General features: G+C 39.0%; 2 protein-coding genes and 2 long non-coding RNA genes across 9 annotated transcripts in view; 1 reads left to right on the plus strand and 3 right to left on the minus strand.

Moving 5' to 3' along the window:
• LOC136250851 (sushi repeat-containing protein SRPX2-like) overlaps window positions 1–7,777 on the minus strand; it is a 30,635-nt gene extending 22,858 nt beyond the window's left edge. The window contains exon 1 of one of the 2 annotated variants that reach the window (XM_066043199.1): window positions 7,633–7,777. The gene's annotated coding sequence lies outside the window, so the exon portion shown is untranslated. Of the gene's footprint in view, window positions 1–7,097; window positions 7,197–7,632 lie in introns of those variants that run through there. The other variant, XM_066043200.1, reaches the window with a different exon arrangement.
• Window positions 1–23,195, minus strand: part of LOC136250834 (uncharacterized) — a 443,931-nt gene that overhangs the window by 137,033 nt on the left and 283,703 nt on the right. The gene's annotated exons all lie outside the window — the stretch shown is intronic.
• Window positions 7,854–10,710, plus strand: LOC136250831 (uncharacterized). 2 transcript variants are annotated; one of them, XR_010698742.1, is made up of 6 exons: window positions 7,854–8,087; window positions 8,860–9,531; window positions 9,586–9,642; window positions 9,694–9,750; window positions 10,384–10,498; window positions 10,566–10,710. It is a non-coding gene; the product is annotated as an uncharacterized lncRNA (long non-coding RNA). The 2 variants fall into 2 exon arrangements; XR_010698743.1 differs by lacking the exon at window positions 7,854–8,087 and adding an exon at window positions 8,094–8,232.
• LOC136250830 (uncharacterized) lies at window positions 10,593–13,418 on the minus strand. Of its 2 annotated transcripts, XR_010698741.1 has the most exons (7): window positions 12,858–13,416; window positions 12,703–12,795; window positions 12,547–12,649; window positions 12,383–12,488; window positions 12,250–12,338; window positions 10,817–10,873; window positions 10,593–10,757 (listed from the first exon to the last, which is right to left on the minus strand). It is a non-coding gene; the product is annotated as an uncharacterized lncRNA (long non-coding RNA). The 2 variants fall into 2 exon arrangements; XR_010698740.1 differs by having other exon boundaries at window positions 12,250–12,488; window positions 12,858–13,418.

Consider the following 23,195-nt stretch of genomic DNA (forward strand, 5'->3'; position numbering starts at 1 on the left):
TTCTTGGCCGCCACCTTGGATTTCACATCTTTTTTCACCATAGCCTTTCTGAGGGCCGCACACTTTTTTTACAGCTTGGCTGTTTTGGATTAGATACTACTTATGTTGAAGTTTCATGCTTTTATGAAACAGTGCATAATTGTTGCACTGTCCTGCTATATTTTTATCAAGAGTTAACAATAGTGCAGAGCCAACCTCTCCACTATTAACTCTTGCTGCTAGCAGATAATAAAACAAGTACTATACTTCATGCCATCCTACAAATTAATTTATTCCAATTAAACCTCAGATACAGAATGGGATAGTGTGCAAACACAGCAAAAATCAGATTTACAGCTATAGATCGACAGAATAGTTACCGCATATTGAAAATCCTTTTAGAACATTCACAGATGCATTAGATACTCTAATATCAATACACAATTTTATATGAACATATCTGGAGCATAATGGGATACAACTGGAGCATAATGGAGGAAATTTTGGAGCATTGCTCAAAAGTACGTATAATAGGCAATTTCAAAAGCATAATAGGCCTAGGCCTAGCGTGCTTATATTAGTTTACCTGTGGGGAGTACATTTACAGGCTTGTTAGTCTTTTTGTAGATATAACCCAGTCCATATCAAAACTTGCCAGATATTCCAGATTTCTGCATGTAGGTTTTGTCTGTTTCATATAACAATAATACCACCTTCTAAACAAAGCACCATAACATCTGAGTACTTTGGATAATGGACACAAAGTTCGATTTGATCAGTGTGTAAGATTTTTGCATGGTAATGAAGGGAAAGCTAAAAAGGGATCTTGTATCGCACAATGTATACATGTTCAGAACACCTGCAAAACATGTTTTTGACATGTTCTACAAGATATCACTGTAAAATAATCTGTTAAGCAGTTTGTACAGTCGGAATCTTAAGCATCTCTCATTGCATAGAATGTTGTAAGTATAGCAAATTTGATTGAGGGTAAGAAATTGTAAATTTAGGATTTTCCCACCCTGGTGTTTAAATTTTCCAACAGGTTAATGTATGGAGTGCACATTATGTCATCATTAGTAGTGAATAACAATCACTATGGTAAAGTTATCACAATTGTACGATTGGTATTGGATAGGGATATTGAAGTATTGTTGTATGGTGTGCTGTAGAGATTTCATGAGCTAAAGGTTGTATATTAGTGCATATAAAAGTATGCTTCTATGTAGTGTAAAATACATGTATTTTGAATTGGAGCATAAGCCGTCTATTACGTATTATACACCTTAACATACTAAGTAAGCTATCAAGCTATTCAACAGATCAAGACCAATCAAGGTTAGCAAAGACTTACTGAGCAGCAATGACCAACAATACAACATTTATAGTAGTTTCCTTCAGTAATCAGTAGTTTATATTGATAAAGTGCTCCAGAGACTCTAGTGAATGTGCGGTGGTATGAAGCAAACAAAATTACAATTATTTCAGCAAACACCTTATAGCTTTCCTTTCTCACCACAACAACAAATGTATTTAAAGTTTGGACTATTCGATAGGTGAGATTTGTTCTCTTGAGCCAAAAGTTTCAAATCTGCAGTCCTCAAGTTATGAGCAAAACAGCAGCACCTATAGCAACCATGTGTTTCAGTCTAACTTGAATGACTCGTGAATGGCATTATTTAATCTCCACAAAATTTCTATCACAGGTTGTTATGCTGGTAGTTGGATATCCCATAGAAACCTCAAAGTGACAGGGTAATTTTCTAGTCAGTAATTTATTGCAATGTGCAAACTGTTTGTAAAAAATTGGTCATTGAGTGAAGTACTGCTGTTTAATAATACGTACTAGTGATTGAGGAGTGGTAAACAATAGACTCTACTGTTTCGTGCATAAATCACAGTGTTTACTTACAAATTACCAAAAGAGACCAAAGGTTGTTCTGCCGAATAGTCCAAACCGTAACTCTGTGCATTGATGCGGTAAGGAATTATCTATACAAAAACAGCCAAGCTGTGAAAAAGGGTGCGGCCTCCAAAAAAACCGGGAAGAAAAAAGATGTGAAATCAAAGGTGGCACCCAAGAAATGGCTGTGATGGCAGGTTAATGGCAAAAATTTTAATAACAACAATTCAGGTGAATTTGGTGCCAAATTCTAGAAGAAGGCAACACAAAATTCACCTGAATTGTCGTTATTAAAATTTTTGCCATTAACCTAGGGTGATTTATTTGTAGCTAAAGTCTACAGGGTGACTTGTTTATTGCTGAACTCTCTTCAAGGTGACTTATTTGTAACTGAACTCTCTACAGGGTGATTTATTTGCAGCTGAACTCTCTCCAGGGTGACATGTTTGTAGCTGAACTCTCTCCAGGGTGGCTTGATTGTAGCTGAACTCTCAACAGGGTGATTTATTTGTAGATGAAGTGTACAAGGTGACTTGTTTATTGCTGAAGAGGGTGGCTTATTTGTAACTGAACTCTCTATAGGGTGATTTGTTTGTAGCTGAACTCTCTCCAGAGTGACTTGTTTATTGCAGAACTCTCTTCAGGGTGACTTATTTGTAACTGAACTTTCTACAGGGTGATTTGTTATAACTGAACTCTCTCCCAGGGTGACTTGTTTGTAACTGAACTCACTACAGGGTGATTTGTTTTGTAGTTGAACTCTCTACAGGGTGACTTGATAGTAGTTAAATTCTCTTTTGGGTAACTTTTTGTTAGCTGAACTCTCTACATGGTGACCTGATTATAGCTGAACGCTCTAATAGAAAGATTTATTATGAAGCTCAATGTTCTGTTAGGGTGACTGCACTATTAGAGTATGTCTTGATCTCTCACTTGTTACACCTAGTTCACTTTCGTAGCCGTAACTCAGTAGTGTTTTTTATCTGATTCCTTATAAACCACTGAAAGCTTGTTCTAAAACAATTAATCTACCTCTGTACCTATTTGTTTGCCTGGTAGGCATGACAAGTAATACTTTTTTTTACAAAACTCAATTGTGTGCTTTTTACACATAGTTGACGTTATTGTTATAACTCCAAGACTGTTAATGCGATTTCTTTTTAAAAACCACAAAAGGTTTGCAATATGATAGTCACTCTATATACAGACCGATTTTCAAGTAATTTTGTTAAGCGGTTCACCCTGGAGGCATGACAACAAATCACCTGTGGATTTTTGAAAAATCATGCATAACTCCCTTGTTCTTTGTCACTCTGATCTGTACCAAAATTGGAGTGTAAAAGTGCAGTATTACATTCCTACTGCCCTCCAAATTTTAAGTAAATCGACCAAAGCACACACGAGTTATCACAATTTTTCTAAAGTGTGCGAGATGAAGAAGAAAAAGATTATGAAGAAAAATATGAAGAAAATAAGATGAGCTTTGAATGCACATATCTTAATGATGGATGGGAAGATTCAACTCAAATTTGGAATGGGAGATGCCCTGCTCTTAGGGAGTTTCCACAGCAAAAATGGTAGCAAAAAAGTATGAATTTTCCTTTTATACTCTACCATATCACAGGTGAAGCGCATGTAGTCATGGTTTTTGCTATACATTTGTACACTGTGCACATATGTAGTGAAGTTGCAAACATGTATGTGCTACTGGAGGAAATGTGTTGAAATACCATTTCCATCATATGTGATCATGATGTGCATAGTCACAAATTTGACCTATTCTACACATTTCTGGCAACACATAATTATGTTACAAATTTGACCTATTTTACACGTGTGCTAAAATATGCCATTTGGTGTGTAATCCACATTTTTTTTGCAGTGTCCGTCCTGCCATTAACGAGCTACGGATGCGTGAAAATGGCGTTTTCTTGGTTCCTGTAAAATACACACTTGTCTGTCACACGCCTGCACTAGCTGTACTTGGCTGCATGACACACTATTGTGTGTCTTGATAAGTGCTTGTTGAAATGTGTTTGATAAAAGGCAACTTATGCAACAAGGATTAGCAAGCAATAAATGGTGACTTACGTGACAAGGATTAGCAAGAAATGTTTTGATCAGCCTGTTTTTCCCAAGCTGAGGTTGCAAAAGGATATAAAACAAACATTTCATTTATTTAATGTATAATCATAGATCATTTACATCTCGGGATTGGAATCTGCTGTTTTCAATACCTTCTTGCGCGTTCTCATCAACACCTTTCTACAAGACATCTGTGATTTAATGCATTAGTAATTCAACTTTAACATATTACTTCTTTGTTCAGTTGAGTTTGCTTTATTTCAATTAAACCTTACATCTGCAAAGAACTTTTGGGGAATGCATGTTTACACAATATCGGCATGCATGACAACACTAGGTGGGATAACTTAACAGCCTATAACTACACATCGATTACAAGTTTATTCACTGGGCTACTTGAAGAAGGTTAAATGAACACTATAACTACAGTGGCTTACTTGTTATGAAGCAATGAACAGCGGCAAGTCATGTCTCTGTGTTGAGTTTACTCATGTGAGTCATATTATGGCCTGATAGAAAATTTAACAGCGAATTAAATGGAAGTTGTTGCAAGGTGATACTGTATACCCAGAAATTTTCGAGGTATGTACGTTTTTAAGGTTTTCACGGTCAGTAAAGCTACCGTGAAGATTTATCATGTCAAAATTTATACAAGTCCTACAAACTTTAACTCACCTTACTAATAAACTAATAAATCAGTGTGGTGGTTCCTGGTGTGTGATAATGCTGTAGGCACATGTGAACTCCACATATGCTTACAAATCATATCATACTTTCCCAATTTTAAAGTGGGCGTGGCTCACGAACAAAGCTGGCCTACTGCTAGACTACCGGTATGCCTCGTTCAGAGACTGCCGCAACTGTGCTACTTGGTTCAGACGTGCTTTAGCCATCTGTACGATGATTGAAGTAAATATCAATGCAGACTCTTTGTAGCTGTGCATGTGGTTGAGAACAAAATTTTTGAATTGAGCAACAGCAATCCGTGAAATTTAAAATGCAAAAATTCTGGGCTAAGAAATTTAAAACATGAAAATTCTGACTATGGCCAAAACCGTGAAATATACATGCCGTGAAAATTTCCGAGGATACGGTAGGAGCAACCACCGTCAAGTTATCGACCATTTTATAAAGGTGTGTAAAGGTTTTGTGTGTTTCCTTACTGAAAAGTTACTTTCACAGCTAGCTAGTTTTGGCCTCACCATTAATTTTAGTATTGGGTAATACTACAGGCAACAGACGACAAACATTGACTCGTATAAATTTTCCTTTCCCCCTCTGTGATTAAACTTTGGAACCCCCTTCCCCCCTATATAGTTAATTCTCCTTCCCTGGAAATTTTTTGTAACAACTTAAGTAATTATATCTGTACGTTATAATCATTTATGATTTCTGCACGGTAAAACCCTAGGTATCATTTTAACCCTTGTTACATCACAAGTAGAGTGACATGAATTGCATAGCCATAGGGTGGACGCTTCGAAAGTTACAACACTCCATGTCTATGTATTAGGTTTAAATCCATACCAGCTTCCTGGATTATAGTATAGCAGCGTAGCCCCCAAAATTAACCAAGCATGCACTCTTTCATAAAAGCATGAAACTTTCCACACAAATAGTATTACTCATGACATGTATTTTTTGATATAGTGCCATTACAGATTTGACCTTTAGTGACCATTTTTGCCCAGAAATTTGATCATTTCTTCTTTATCTCCTTGTGGCAGTAATTGGGATGTTAAAACATGGTACCAAAGTAAAGGTCTTGTTGAACAAAACAGTTTGGTTTTTATTTGAAGTTAACGGGGAATTCCATTTTGAAGTTATGATTGTTTTTATCATCTCTGAAATAGTCCTGCCCTGGGGTGTAAATTACCCAGGGGGAGGTAAATTATGTTAATTATCTCAAAATTCATGGTTAATACAAATAATCATAACTTTGGAATAAATATCACCTATTTACTTCAAATAAAAACTAAGTTGTTTCGTTCAAAAAGATCTATATATTGGTACCATGTTACAGTGAGTTAATTAATGCCTCAGGGAGATAAAAACAAAAATGATCAAACTTCTGGGCAAAAATTGCCATAAAAATGTCCAAAGATCAAATTTGCTATATCAAAAAATTCATGTCATGAGGAGTATTACTTATGTGGAAAGTTTCATGCTTTTATGAAAAGTGCATGATTTTTTGCATTGCGTCGCTATACTATTATACAGGTTTAACGGTTATAAAAAAGGTTTGGTAAGTACACAAAACAAATTGTAAACTAAGATGTTATTTCAGGTGGATGAAGCTAGCCAAAGTTTGCCGCACCATTCAAGGGTAGGATTCAAAACACACATTGTCATTGACAAGGATAAACTTACTAATGACTTTGTTGGTTCAATTGCTTGACCCAAGTTATATTTACGGACTGACATATCAAAAATAACCATTGCATTTACGAAACTAATAAAAATAAGATAATTTTACGTATTTTAGCAGGATCCCGCATTTTAGCACACATAATAAGGCTCAAAAACATACTAAACTGAACTCTAGGAAACATAAATCATAATGAAATGGGCTACAACAATCAAGAACAACATCTTCATCAACAACTTAACTCCCGCGATGGTTTCAAGGGTGACTCAGCTATAAATCTTGTAAACACACTGAAAAAGCAGACCCCAGGAAATAGGCTTGGTCCAATTCCTACGAAATATTGATGGTTAATCAATATATACGGTATATCCAACCATATTAGGTCATAAACTTTATTAGTTTAAGGTGAATTCCCATAGCCTTGGTAACAGATGAATCCCACAATACATTGCGCATTGGAAAAATTGATGAATCAATGGCGGAAAGCGTGAAAAAGCAGAATATCTACTGGTGCTACAAACGTGAAATTCATGTGGAGCATTCCTAAAAGGTATGTGAGTAATAATCCATTCGTATTAGTTGGTTATCCCTTCGCAATGTTGCCAGCGTTTCGAAAATAGTCTAGAATCACGGTCATTTTGCACCATTTTATGCATGTTATCTATTTTTGGGGGCGTAGGCTTTTCAATAATAATGTACGGTAAAAGTTCTAAACTTTTTGATATGATTTGACATTCATACAATAAGCATTTCAAGACTTACAGCTAGCCAAAGTTTCAGTCACAGTTTTGTCACTGCTGTTTGCCTCCGCAATCGCCTTTTTGCCCTATCCACAGTATACAACACCCATTTGGTCAACACACATATTAATAAACAGTGCGGATGGTCTGATAGCAAGTATGTTAAGATTCCCATCCTGGGGTGTAAAAGATCTATGTTAAAATTGAGGAAATTTTAATTTAGACCACCGTAAAATGGTTAATTTGACTTGATAATGATGACACCGTCATATTTTAACAATTATTTACATGTACAACAACAACAAGCACATGAATAATTGTTATCCCACTACCTGTGAGAAGGTTTAAAGCCTGTGAATACAGGGAGTCAGAAACAAGTAAACTAAAACGTGAATACCCAGGCACAGTGGTGACTTGATCCCCAGCAACAAGCAGTCTCAGCTAGGCATGCACGGAAACACCAAAACTAAAGTACAAACAACAATATTACAACGCAACCACAAGCTAAAAGACTGCGTTAATGATCAAGATGACGCTGAAAGGTCACTCGTACGTACCTCCGTCTTCAGGTTGGCGTTCTTTAGCAGCAACAAAGAATAAAACTCTCCTCGGTCTCCTGATGGCCTGGTGTACTGTTAATGTTCCTTTCACCACGCCTGGTATTGATTTTCCACCCACCGGTTAACGCCAATTTTTTCTCGTTTGGTGAACCTACCGTTTTTGTTTATTTCACGTAAAGTCACATTACTCAGGGGGTTGGTGAATCTCGGGGACAAAACTCTCGAATCAACCCAGCTGGGTTCCTCGAGGTTCTTCTTCTGAAGTGATGTAGCGAAGTCAAGGAGCGAATTATACAGGCAGCTAGTCTTACTACAGTAGGTGAAGATTTCCTTTGCCAACTCACAACACACGAGATGACTGAAACAGATTCGCCATGGGCTGAACTTGCTGGGAGTGGAGGAAATGAAGGCTATAAGAACATGAAACAGTGAACACTGAATATATCTATATGGTATGATAGTGTAAACTGCAATTGTTGGTTAGTTGGATTTCCTGAGACTGCATGAGTAGCTATCTTCATTTGATATGTCAGTCATTCAGTGTCCAGTTCAGGTGACCCCACCAAAAGCACAGCTAAGTTTGCATCATTTACTCAGGTGAATTGGCAGGGAAGCACTCATTTTTTTTGTGGGTCCACTTCTGAGTTAGAAAATTTTTACATTTTGTGAATTTACCGTTTTTGTTTGTTTTACGGAAGTCACATTGTTCAGACATAGATTATATATTCCCCACCTAGGGAATATATAATCGGATCATCGATAAAACACGATCATGGGAGATTTAAAGTAGTCCTAACACATACCCTAACTCTAATCCTACTAACCCGGTTTCCTAACTCCTAACCTAATCCTAATCTAGCTCCTAACCTAACCTAATCCGACATGATCGTGCTTTATTGTTGATCCTATATAATCTATGGCTTGCCATTTTCTAATCCTTTTAGTGTGCACATGCAGTAGTAGGTGTTCTAGAAGCAGTTCCGTTGGGAGCTATAACATATACCATTATTCTATTGTAATCCAATACTATAGTGTTGCTGTGGTGAAACTTTATGTTTACTAAAGGAGATTGGTCATGCATCATAGTCCCGGGCATGTCTATGCTTGTATTACTGTATGTCAGAAGTGGTGCTGCTAATCACGTATTTGAATAATTGTTATGTGGTTGGCATATTTGATGACACAATGTGTGTTAATATTGCTCATTGTTTCAAATTGTCACAGAGATGCACTGGTATAGAGCAGATGACTAAGGAGACACTGGAGCTGAAGGCAAAGACCTGCTTCAAGGCAGGCATCTGATGACACAGCTGAAAGACGAGCTAAGGAATGAGACGAGTATCACCAAATAGCCGAGCTTAACCTTGCAGTGTAAGGGGGTGGGGCTAGACTGATTATAGTCATGTGAGACAGAGATAGTGTTTAGTGATTTTCTACAATGTTGCAGGACAACTTGCTAATCTCAAAAACATTGTTGCTCCCAGAGCATCCTGCTACCAGTACCCCTAATGTGTAAATAGTCATTAGGGGGAGAGTAGTAAAGCTGTTACTAGTTGGTGGAACATTTCTTGAGACTTGTAGCGGTGTGAAGTTGTCTTTGTTGTTGTTGTTGTACAGGGAAATGTGTCACTGAAGGAACAACTAGAAGTAGCAAGTTAGTGAATGAAGAAGCCAGTGAGTATAATCTGTTAACTTGGCTGGCCTCACTATGGTGTAGTGTATGGCAAACGGACATTGAGTTTGGGTCAAAATTTGTGGACTTTTTAAATGGGTGGTTATGTTATGTAAGTCACACTTTGTTTACCACAAGGCCACACTGTACGTGAGGAGGGAGAGGTGCACAAACAACGTACAGCACTAAAAGTGGTCATCACACAAGGGGACACAGATAAGAAGGTGTGTACTCTGCTGTCATGTGACATCACATGAGCTTATATGACATCATCACAGGAACTAGAAGACAAGATCAATCTGCTACAATAACTGGAAGAAGCTCAAAAGAAAATGGTAATTAGCATTGATGTCTTTAAACTTTGAGCTATTCTGATTGGTTGTTAGGAAGAGAGAGCTAGTCAGGTACAACAGATGATGACTTGAATTAGACAGCAAAGAGAGGTGCGTGATCTTATCATTTCTGTGTGATACAGTAGAACTTCTCTTCCTTTGTGCTGGCGTAAACTATAAAGTATAATCATTCTCTTGTATAGAGGGATTTTGCTGTAGTGTTTTGGGTGTTGTGTGGCTGTAATAAAATGAGCGAACCCACTTAGTCTATGACAAAAACGGTCATGTCACTAGGCCAAGAGTTGTAAGACCACTTCAATATAGTGACCTTGTCAAGTATATAGGTCCCAAACACAACCGAGATGTACTTCATGACCTCATTTATAAGACTACCTCAATATAGTGACTGTGTCAAGTATATAGGTCCCAATTGGTGTTTAACTTGGTCCGTCGTTGGGACATGAAACTCATGTACTGTATTAATGACCACTCCTATGATATGTTTATTGTGGCAGCAGTTGGTTTGTTAGTAGTGCTATTTGGGAAGGCTATGGTAAAAGAATTTTTTGTGGGTGTTTTCAACTATACTATAAGCTAACAAAGCCATTGTCTAGCAAACCGTTTTGTGAAGCATATCGATACTGTTGCCACTGCTGTGACAAATCGCATGGTACAAAATAAAGGTGATATGTGGGAACCAGTTACTTGTGTATTATCTTGTGAGGTTGTGTGATCTTGTCACAGGTGTTGACTATGGTATTTCATAATGAGATGAATTGTGATGCTACCATAACCTTAAAGAGTTCTACTTCATCAGTGAAGAAACTAATGACGCCATGGCAATCGGTGGCATGTACAAGTGAGTACATGCTACAGTATGTAACCAGTCATGTCCATTTATCTGTCTGTCTTTCCGTCCATCACAGGACAAACCTATACTGAGTCTACTGACATTCAAGAAACACCTCAGATCATTATTTAACACAATATTTAAATTTGAGTCAGTGTACAATACATATTATATTGTAAGAAATGTCATCCTTGTAAGTATAACAAAACATGCAACACAAACACATGGTTTACTTGTGCATGTCATCATTGGGATTAAATAATCCATCCTGTACAAGATACATAAAGGTTCACTATCAGTCATCATCCTTATAAACATATCAGTCACCTTAAGTTCATTAATCCACCAGTCTGTAACAATTTCATAGCTGGGAACTTCAATTCTCTGTTGGAAACAAGTGATAGTAAATAGAACATTTTGGCTTAGATAGCAAGGAAGGTGCACCATTAATCATTATTATCAAGCTGATTAACAAACCAATCTGATATGGTAGTATATATAGGCCCTTTCTCTAACAATTTGTTCTTTGGATTCATTATAAAGTGACAGTGTGGTAGTTTAATTAATTGTTCACATCACATAAATGGGAATGCCACTTTGAGTAAACTGCAAATTTTGAATGGGGAAATTTGCATGGAGAACTGCGAATCTTTGAAATTAAATTTTGTGAACCCCCTCCTCCCCCACCTGTAAAACCCTGCTCTACAGCAATGGCATGCACACATTAGCAGTGACAACTAGGTGTCATGAGAACAGGTACAGCTATGTCATACTAGATATGCATATGTAAAAGCCACATACATGTTGTATGTTATCACACTTAATGAACATTGTCAAATGACATTTGTCAAATGACCGCCACATACAGGGGCGGATCTAGGATTTATAAAGGGGGGGGGGCTAACTCAAGGTACTAATCTCTTGGGTAGAGGTGTGCAAAGCACACTTCCCAGCATGCTCTGCATGCTGGAACTAGGAGGGTCTGGGACATGCCCCCCCAAGAAAATTTTGAAAAATAGATGTTAAATATTGCAATTTCGGGACATTTCCACATAAAATCATAATATTTTCTGCCTGTAGATATTTTATATACTGCCTTTAGATTATAGGTATGGCTCTCTGAAGCATTTTGTTAATGGAAAAGTTTGGGTAGGTACAGACAACCAAGTACATGATGCACCCCTCTCACAATTGCACAACACTGAATAGGTGCATGTTAGAATTATAATGTTGAAAGTGGAAAATTTTGAAATTTGAACAATACGAGATTGAATCTGAGAGCATTTTCAATGGAGATTGTGTACCTGAATTAAGTATTGCCGTACATATTAACTACACAAGTAAATGAATGAAGCCCTTTAAACAGACCAATGCACTTCATTGTATGTATATGTGCAGGCAGATTTGGAAAAATTTCATAACAAAATCAACTACATGTTTTCAGTGAATGTTCTATTAGAGTAGTTAGCTGACTGCTTTATTAGAGTATCTCGATCTTGTACACCTCCAATGCTGATCCGGGTCCTTGTTGCATAAACTTTAGCATAACTCCGCTGATAATACCTTGGAAAGATGTTTATAAGGTGGTTTTATGAGTATTTGTATTATTAGTGATCATATAATTATGCTAAGACAAAATTTCATTATAATGTTCAGCATATTGATCAAGTAAAGCCTAAATATAAAGGGGGGGGCTTCAGCCCCCAAAGCCCCCCCCCCCCCCTCTCCGCCCCTGACACAGTTGCATTACAAGAACATACCCCACAGTCAGACGATACACTTTTTGCAAATAAGCAAAAATACACAACAGCAATCTTTTTGGCCTGGAACTAGTACTTTCTAATGATGCCTATAGAGGTATTGATGATGGTGTATTAATACAAATACTCTTACTATCCCACTTGAGGATCTTATCTGGTGAATGTTCTCATAGATAGTATATGTATATAACTAAGACTTGTGAAGTGTGTTTCTTGAATGTCAGTAGTCAAGATTAGTCCTGTGATGACAGACAGATAAATGGACATGACTGGTTACACACTGTAGCATCTGCTCACATGTACATGCCACCGGTTGCCATGGCGTCATTAGTTTTCTTCATGATGAAGTAGAACTCTTTAAGACGGTAACATCACAATTGTAGTTTGTGTGATGATGCTCCTTTGTGTAACCATGGCAACAATTATAGTTGTGTGAATGTGGTTGGTGCTCACCTGTCCTGCAGCAGCTTTGATCATGTGGGTGGACACTTTGTTATAGTCAATAAATGATTCCCTTATCCCCTTGGCAACACAGCCATTCTGAGGCTGGAGAAGTACATGCCCTCACAACACACACCAAGATGGCAACAACATATCACCACACCCACCTTTATGGTCCGTGCTACCACTCCCACTGGGCTCTGTAGTAAGGCTTCAATTATGTTTATTGTAGAAAACCAACATTGTAGAAAACCACTAAACACTATCTCTGTCTCACATGACTATCATCAGTCTAGCCCCACCCCCTTACACTGCAAGGTTAAGCTCGAATATTTGGTGATTCCCGTCTTGTTCCTTAGCTCGTCTTTCAGCTGTGTCATCAGATGCCTGCCTTGAAGCAGGTCTTTGCCTTCAGCTCCAGTGTCTCCTGAGTCATCTACTCTATACCAGTGCATCCCTGTGACAATTTGAAACAATGAGCAATATTAACACACATTGTGTCATCAAATATGCCAACCACATAACAATTATTCAAATACGTGATTAGCAGCACCACTTCTAACATACAGTAATACAAGCATAGACATGCCCGGGACTATGATGCATGACCAATCTCCTTTAGTAAACATAAAGTTTCACCACAGCAACACTATAGTATTGGATTACAATAGAATAATGGTATATGTTATAGCTCCCAACGGAACTGCTTCTAGAACACCTACTACTGAAACTAGTACTGCATGTCCACACTAAAAGGATTAGAAAATGGCAAGCCATAGATTATCTAATCAAAAACAGCCAAGCTGGGTCAATTGGCACAAAATTCACCTGAATTGTCATTATTAAAATTTTTACCATTAACCTACCATCACAGCCATTTCTTGGACGCCACCTTTGATTTCACATCTTTTTTCACCATAGCCTTTTCAAGGACCGCACTCCTTTTTTTACAGCTTGGCTGTTTTTGATTAGATTTCACCTCTTTTTGTATTTGTATACTGCAAAGCCGGCCTATGGCCAGCTTTGGGGCTTTTTAACCTATATATTTTTCTTTATCACAGGAAAAAGAAAAAGATGAAGAAGATTTTATAAATACTTTAACTCATTCTGATTTTATCAGTAAATGTACAAATTATTTTATAGTTATAACACGGTTATATACTCGGGATATGACAAAAATATATGCACGAGCTTTTTGTCATATCCCGAGTATCCGGGTTATAACTGTTATGTACTACTTTCATTGTCATGTCTACTGCTCCCGGTAGTAATACAGTCGTAAGTAAAACATTGATTGTTAAAGACAACGTTGGATTGTTACCTGAAGATGAACTAGCAAGCCATTATTGTTTACAAGTGCCTGGCTGGTGTCCCTGTGTTAACTGCCGCGACTTTTCACCACCAAGCGTTTCTCTGCTGGCTAAAGACAATGCTAAAGACGATTTGTGCGACATGAATCGTGAGTCATACCGCCTGATGTTGAAGCGAAAGGCAAGTGCTACAACTAGTGCTGTGAACACTGTTGGAGAATGTACAAAGGCTGCTAAGCAGCAAGCCCAGGAAGTCCAAGCGCGTGATACACCCCGATACGCACTCGCTGCCTTGGATCACCCCAAGGATCAACCAGGCAAGAGGTTTCAATTTGACTGCCACAGCGATGATTTACAGATGACCAGTCATTTAGTGAAAATGGTAGTGGCACAGAATTGGTGGCATATGGTTCTTCTACCACAGCTGTAAGTCATAGAAGTTCATTGATTAGCCAAGATCAGTTTGTTACAAAGCAACACTTGCCACCCCCTGCTCTAACATTTATCTTTAACAGTTGCAACTTTTCAAGCTGTCTAATATCTTTTTCTGGTTCATATCAAGACAGTACAGATGACATTGATGAGCTTTTAAAAGACATATCAGTTGATCAGCTGTTTGACCCATAAGGACATTATAGAGACAGTGAGAGACTCTCTATATGATTATATCTATGTGATTATATACAAAGTTTAAATGTACAATTATTGCTTAATAATCAATCAAAATATTTCAAAGTCTAATACAACTATAATTGCCATAGAAACAGGCCTCTTATAAGTATCACCTCCTGGGTTGAACAAGTTGCATAATGTTGTTTACTGGACTTTATGGAATGTAAATGTTGAGAGTTTGTTGACTGTTGAGACCTGCACATGGAATGCTGTGGGACACCACAAAGTGTGGTATATCAGTTATATACCACAGTTTGCTGTGGTATATCATTTATATACAACAGTCTGAGCCTTTGATCTGAGGTGTGAAAGTGGTACATATATATATATACCACTTTCACACCTCACTTCAAAGGGAAGAGAAGGTGTATAAGTGGTATAATAGTGCTCAGGAATGCAGTAACGAGAATAGGAGGTAGTATATACAAGTTATATCCCTCCTAGGAGTGATATAACTTGTATATACTACCTCCTATTCTCATTAATGCATTCCAAGCATTCTCAGAAATCATTTGATTTCTTTGATGAAACTGTGTGATCTCCTCTCCTTTAATATAGCGACACTTCACAGGATCGATAGTGGGTTTTAGTTTTTGTAAAGTGAGCCAAGGCATAGATCATGGACTTGGGGAAGAAGATAGTTCATTGTTTTACTGAACGAAGAAGGTCACAGGTTAGTTTATATTAAACATGTTACATTCAATAGTCACGTGGGGATGTCCCACAGACACTGGGTGTAGCGCTTAATTGATATGGCCATTAGTGTTAATAGTATTCACTACTTTAGTTTATTCATGGCTAGTAAAGTAAGTACTTTAGTGTAGTTGAATTTACATCGCCGTTTTGACACCTGGCGCGATGTCACACACACTCGGCGTTAGGGAGAGCACATTAGCACTCCGTGAAATTAAAGCTCACGTGATCTCACATGACCTGATGACGTCACACAAGCCCACGTTGTGTGATACGTCATCGTCCGGGTGCAGTCACTCCGGACTTGCAGCTCCAAGGCTACATCAAGTGTGAATTTCAGTGCATCGTTTTTATACCCCTCCTAGCTGAAATCGATGGTGGGTATCTATAAACAACGTTTTGAAAACGTTTTTAGACTGTACTGAACTTAGAAAAAAACTAAAAAGTTTCGAGCAAAAAAAAAAGTGAACTTCAGCGGGAATCGAACCTTTGACCACTTGATTTCAAGCCTCATGCACTACCGCTTCGCTACTGTGACTACTTGTATAATATTTACTAATTCTAGCTATAAAAGTCTAACACTCTTACCCTAACCCTACCTAGCAGATTATAAATGATTGCCTAACTCTTAACCTAACCCTAACCTAGCAGATTATAAATGATTGTCTAACTCTTACCCTAACCCTAACCTAGCAGATTATAAATGATTGCCTAACTCTTACCCTAACCCTAACCTAGCAGATTATAAATGATTGCCTAACTCTTACCCTAACCCTAACCTAACAGATTATAAAGATTGCCTAACTCTTACCCTAACCCTAACCTAACTTTTACTACCCGATGTGACATTGAAAGTGTTCCTTCACTACCATTCTAATCTATAGACTAAATAAAAGACTAACCAGTCGTATGAACATCCGTACTGTATTCCGTGAGGCATTTCATCATTACCTCGTGGCCAGGAAGACCAAACTAATCACGTGATATAGATTACGGGATAATTTACGGTATGCTAATGTGCTTTCCCTAATGGTTACTGTCACACACGCGTAGTGACTGGGCGTGGCGCTTAATTGGCTGGTGATTGTTAAACCAGAACGTTTAGATGAAGCCAAACAACAGTTTGCTGGCACGGGAGTGAGCATCACTGTAGAGGGCAAACGTCATCTTGGAGCTGCTCTTGGTTCCCGCGCCTTTACTGAGGCATACATTACTGAGAAAGTCGAGTCATGGTCCCGTTGTGTTCGCCGGCTGGTTAATATTGCAAAAACTCACCCTCATGCTGCGTATGCTGCATTTACGCATGGCTTGTGTAGCAAGTGGACCTATTTTGTGCGTACCATCCCAGCAATCTCCTCCCTTCTCAAACCACTGGAAGACATCATCTCTCTTCAACTTTTGCCCGCACTGACTGGGAGATCAATTAGTGATGTGGAGAGGGCTCTTTTTTCCTTACCTGTTAGACTGGGTGGTCTTGGTATCTGTGATCCCAAATCTCATTCTGATGCTGAGTTTGATTCTTCTGTGAAGATTACCTCTGCGCTTGTTGCTTTGATTGTTCAGCAGGAGCTAACATTTAGCATTGACACCTTGGAGGTCCAATGCTCGGCTAAGTGTGAAGTTGTGCGAATGAAGCATCGAGCGCATGATGAGGTCGCTGCCACTTTGTGTCAATCATTACCAGTTGGTCTGCAGAGGATTGTGGCACTGTCTAGCGAGAAAGGGGCCTCCTCTTGGCTTTCCGCTTTGCCTGTAGAGGAGCATGGTTTTGCTCTGCATAAGGGTGCCTTCCATGATGCTCTCTGCTTACGCTATGGGTGGCTCCCATCTGGATTGCCAACCCAGTGTGTTTGTGGTCAAGGATTCTCTGTGGACCACTCCATGAACTGCCCTACAGGTGGCTACCCCACCCTTCGGCACAACGAACTTAGGGATTTTACTGCTGCCATCCTGTCAGAAGTCTGTACTGATGTGTGTGTTGAGCCCCCTTTACAGTCTCTCTCTGGTGAAACACTCACATACGCTACTGCAAATCGTGAGAATGGAGCACGATTGGATGTTTCAGCTGTTGGGTTCTGGGGTGGTCACCACCAACGGGCTTTCTTTGATGTTAAGGTGTTTAATCCAACTGCTTCGTCATAACGTGCTACACCAGTGGCTTCATTGTATCAGAGATTTGAGAAGGAGAAACGTAGGAAATATGAGCAGAGGATTAGGGAGGTTGAGATGGGTTCATTTACCACATTAGTCTTTTCAACGTTTGGTGGAATCAGTGGATGTACCAGCATCTTTTACAAACGTCTAGCCTACTTACTGTCCCTGAAGAGAGAAGTTCCCTACAGCAGCGCGATGTCTTGGCTACGTTGTCGCATCAGCTTCTCGTTGCTCCGCTCAGCGATTGCGTGCCTTAGGGGGGCGCGCTCCCACAGTGGTTGTCCCATCAGCCATAGGGCACTTGACCTTTTACTATCAGAGGGTCAGGTGCCTTCCCCCTAATTATTTAAATTGCTCCCTTTAATCTCAGTCCAATTTTTGTCTAGCACTTCAACATCTAGTGCTAGGGGTGGTGGCAAGGGGTGCTGGTTACCCCGGGAAAAAAAAAATGCTTAATTGGCTAGGCCATTATAGCGCTGTAAACATATTCACTGCTTTAGTTTATTCATGGCTAGTATAGCAAGTACTTTATAGTGCACTTAAGCTTCATTATGAGCTGTTCAGCTCATATTTGGGCTTCCTGTGTTTAATTGCGTACCCACAATCGAAGCGATCTGCATGCTCATGACGATACACTTACGTTCGGCCTCTCAGCAGTGCCTTGTCGTTGCTCTTACGATATTATCCACAATCGAAGTCACATGGTCCCATATAAATACACTCGCAAAGCGTTCCAGCAGTTTCCATGTACACTTGCAGGTGATTCACCCAAGTGGAATATATTAGTTGTAATAATGCGCCCGAGTGCGAGTGTGTATATTTCAGGCAAATCACAAGTGCCCATGTTACAACTACTACATAATGCATATATCAAGAGTTCATAATATAAAAAGAGAGCATATATTTATTACATGTCAATTAATCCCCACAGGATAATTTGCAGCTGATCTCTCTACTGGGTGACTTGAAATGTAGCTGAACTCTATACAGGGTGATCTGCTTGTACGTAGATGAACACTTTACAGGATTCTCTCTACAGGGTGAATTGACCCTAGCTGAACTCTCTGCAGGGTTATCTGTTTGTAGTTGAATTCTCTACAGGGTGATTTGTTTGCAGCTGAACTCTCTACAAGGTAACTTCTTCTATCTGATCTGTCTACAGGGTGACTTGTTTCTAGCTGGTCTCTCTACAGGGCGATGTGTTTGTAGCTGAATTCTCTACAGGGTGATGTGTTTGCAGCTAAACTCTCTACATGGTGGTTGCTTTGTAGCTGAACTCTCTAAAAGGTGACTTCTTCTAGCTGAACTCTCTACAGTGTGATCTTTTCATAGCTGAACTCTCTACAGGATGATTTGTTTGCAGCTGAACTCTCTACATGATGATTTCTTTGTAGCTGAACTCTCTACAGGGTGATTTGTTGTAGCTGAAATCCCTACAAGGTAACTTCTTCTAGCTGATCTTTCTACAGGGCGATTTGTTTGTAATTGAGTTCTCTACAGGGTGTTTGTTTGCAGCTGAATTCTCTACATGGTGGTTTCTTTATAGCTGAACTCTCTACAAGGTGACTTCTTCTAGCTGATCTCTCTACAGGGTGATTTGTTTGTAGCTGAACTCTCTACAAGGTGATACTTCTAGGTGATCTCTCTACAGGATGACTTGTATCTAACTGAACTCTCAACAGGGTGATCTGTTCATAGCTGAACTTTCTACTGGGTGATTTGTTTGCAGCTGAACTCTCTACATGGTGGTTTCTTTGTAGCTGAACTCTCTACATGGTAGTTTCTTTGTAGCTGAACTCTCTACAATGTGACTTCTTCTAGCTGAACTCTCTACAAGGTGACTTGTTTCTAGCTGATCTCTTTACAGGGTGACTTGTTTCTAGCTGAACTCTCTACAGGGCGATTTTTTTGTAGTTGAACTCTCTACAGGTTGATCTGTTCGTAGCTGAACTCCCTACAAGGTAACTTCTTCTAGCTGATCTTTCTACAGGGCAATTTGTGTGTAGCTGAGTTCTCTACAGGGTGATTTGTTTGCAGCTGAATTAACTCTCTACATGGTGGTTTCTTTGTAGCTAAACTCTCTACAATGTGACTTCTTCCAGCTGAACTCTCTACAGGGTGACTTGTTTTTAGCTGATCTCTCTACAGGGTGACTTGTTTCTAGCTGAACTCTCTACAGGTGATTTGTTTGCAGCTGAACTCTCTACATGGTGGTTTCTTTGTAGCTGAACTCTCTACAAGGTAACTTCTTCTAGCTGATCTTTCTACAGGGTGATTTGTTTGTAGCTGAATTCTCTACAGGGTGATTTTTTTGCAGCTGAACTCTCTACATGGTGGTTGCTTTGTAGCTGAACTCTCTAAAAGGTGACTGAACTCTCTACAGGGTGATTTTTTCATAGCTGAACTCTCTACAGGATGATTTGTTTGCAGCTGAACTCTCTACATGATGATTTCTTTGTAGCTGAACTCTCTACAGGGTGATTTGTTTGTAGCTGATCTCCCTACAAGGTAACTTCTTCTAGCTGATCTATCTACAGGGCAATTTGTTTGTAGCTGAGTTCTCTACAGGGTGTTTGTTTGCAGCTGAACTCTCTACATGGTAGTTTCTTTGTAGCTGAACTCTCTACAATGTGACTTCTTCTAGCTGAACTCTCTACAGGGTGACTTGTTTCTAGCTGATCCATCTACAGGGTGACTTGTTTCTAGCTGAACTCTCTACAGGTGATTTGTTTGCAGCTGAACTCTCTACATGGTGGTTTCTTTGTAGCTGAACTCTCTACAAGATAACTTCTTCTAGCTGATCTTTCTACAGGGTGATTTGTTTGTAGCTGAATTCTCTACAGGGTGATTTATTTGCAGCTGAACTCTCTACAAGGTGACTTCTTCTAGCTGAACTCTCTACAGAGTGATTGATTTTTTTGCAGCTGAACTCTACATGGTGGTTTCTTTGTAACTGAACTCTCTACATGGTGATTTGTTTGTAGCTGAACTCTCTACATGGTGGTTTCTTTGTAACTGAACTCTCTACAGGGTGATTTGTTTGTAGCTGAACTCTCTACATGGTGGTTTCTTTGTAACTGAACTCTCTACAAGGTGACTTCTTCCAGCTGATCTCTCTACAAGATGACTTGTTTCTAACTGAACTCTCTACAGTGTGATCTGTTCATAGCGGAACTTTCTACTGGGTGATTTGTTTGCAGCTGAACTCTTTGTATGATTGTTTCTTTGTAACTGAACTCTCTACAAGGTAACTTCTTCTAGCTGATCTCTCTACAGGGCAATTTGTTTGAGTTGAACTCTCTACATGATGGTTTCTTTGTAGCTGAATTCTCTATTAGGTACCTTCTTCTGGCTGATCTGACTACAGGGTGACTTGTTTGTAGCTGAATTCCCTACAGAATAACTTGCAATGTAATATAATTGAGTAATTATAAATGCAGCTGAATGCTTTATTAGGGTGACTGTTCTATTAGAGTATCTCGATCTCGCATTTGCTACACGTAGTTGCCTTTCGGATCATAACTCAGTGGTTTGTAATCCGATTCTTCTGTCCTACTGCAAGGACTTTCTATGATGATTATTCCAGCTACATACTGATTTTCAGCTCATTGCTCTAAGCGGTTTGCCTGATAGACACGAAAACTAATAGTAGGCATTCCAGACCGATTTTTAAATTTTGGAAAAATGGGCTTTTTATATGCTCAATAGATAGAGTATTGATTTTCGATCTCAGAAATATATAGTTTGTTGGGTTGGAATTAGCTACTTTGGCATGCACAGTGCTTAAAAACTGAAAAAAGGTACATTTTTTCTCCAGGGCTCCCCATACATTTTACAAGGAAAATGGCACAATTTAATCAGGAAGCCATCTAGCAATTTGGACTATCTTGAAACTGCAGTTGCTCCTAGCTGCAAATTTGTACATGTAATGAGAGTAACTTCAGGTCTTGTTGGATCTCAACGATCTTTGTATGCTTTGTGGTGAGCAAATATATTTCACCTACTGCACACTTCTCAATACAGTGGTGTATACCCATAGGCAAGTGGCTATCTCAAGTTGGTAAAAACATCAAGTTAGCAACTTATAAAGGTAAACAACTAAAGTGGAGGTGCCACAATGATGCAACAATACCTACGGTGGAGTTGTGGTTTCAATTATGGCATTGTTATGCCGACTTTGAAGTGGTTTATACTTTTGAGCTGATGACACAGCCATCAGAAAATTGCTCTGGAGCTGAAAATTGCTAACCCGAGTGAAGTAACTACACACTTTAAAGTAAGCACCAGTGACTACCTTCCACCCGACAGTACGTTTTTAAAAATTTTAAAGTATTCTACATACATTACAAGGTTTGAAAAGATTACAAAACAACACAGAACTTACTTATATGTAACGCGCACGATAAAACTAAGATTTTCATGATGATCAGCGTGTGGACAAACTCCACAGCGATTTTCATCCTCATTGGAGCTCGCACGACGGAACAATCCCAAGTTAAACACGAGTTGTCATTTTGTGCCAGGGTCCTATTGGGGAATATACGGAGAATTTTTTTATTAAAAAATCTCGGATACTGGAATGCCTACTAATAGTATCTAATCAAAAACAGCCAAGCTGTAAAATAAGGTGCGGCCCCCAAAAAAGGCCATGGTGAAAAAAGATGTGAAATCCAAGGTGGCGGCCAAGAAATGGCTGTGATGGTAGGTTAATGGTTACATTTTAATAACAACAATTCAGGTGAATTTGGTGCCAAGACCAAGCGGCACAAATTTCACCTGAATTGTCGTTATTAAAATGTAACCATTAACCTACCATCACAGCCATTTCTTGGCCGCCACCTTGGATTTCACATCTTTTTTCACCATGGCCTTTTTGGGGGCCGCACCTTTTTTTACAGCTTGGCTGTTTTTGATTAGATATCACTTCTTTTTGTATTTGTATACTGCAAAGCCGGCCTATGGCTGGCTTTGGGGCTTTTTTAACCCATGTGTTTTTTTCTTCACTACAGGAAGAAGAAAAGAACTTAAAGAAGAATTTTAGTGCTTCAATTATGTTTGATTTTATTAGTAATTATACAAATTATATACATATATTTATTACATGCCCATTATGCCCCACAGGATATTTTTTTGCAGCTGATCTCTCTACTGGGTGACTTGAAATGTAGCTGAACTATATACAGGATGGTTTCTTTGTAGCTGAACTCTCTACAAGGTAACCTCTTCTAGCTGGTCTCTCTACAGGGTATTTTGTTTCTAGCTGAACTCTCTACAGGTAATTTGTTTGCAGCTAAACTCTCTACATGGTGGTGTCTTTGTAGTCGAACTCTCTACATGATGGTTTCTTTGTAGCTGAACTCTCTATAAGGTGACTTCGTCTAGCTGAACTCTCTACAGGGTGATTTTTTGTAGCTGAACTCTCTGCAGGGTGATTTGTTTGCAGCTGAACTGTCTACATGATGGTTTCTTTGTAGCTGAACTCTCTACAAGGTGACTTCGTCCAGCTGATCTCTCTACGGGGTGATTTGTTTCTAGCTGAACTCTCCACAGATGATTTGTTTGCAGCTAAACTCTCTACATGGTGGTTTCTTTGTAGCTGAACTCCCTACATGATGGTTTCTTTGTAGCTGAACTCTCTACAAGGTAACTTCTTCTCTACAGGGTGATTTGTTATAG

The sequence above is a fragment of the Dysidea avara genome, chromosome 3, assembly GCF_963678975.1.
Source record: "Dysidea avara chromosome 3, odDysAvar1.4, whole genome shotgun sequence".
NCBI classification, from domain to species: Eukaryota; Metazoa; Porifera; class Demospongiae; order Dictyoceratida; family Dysideidae; genus Dysidea; species Dysidea avara.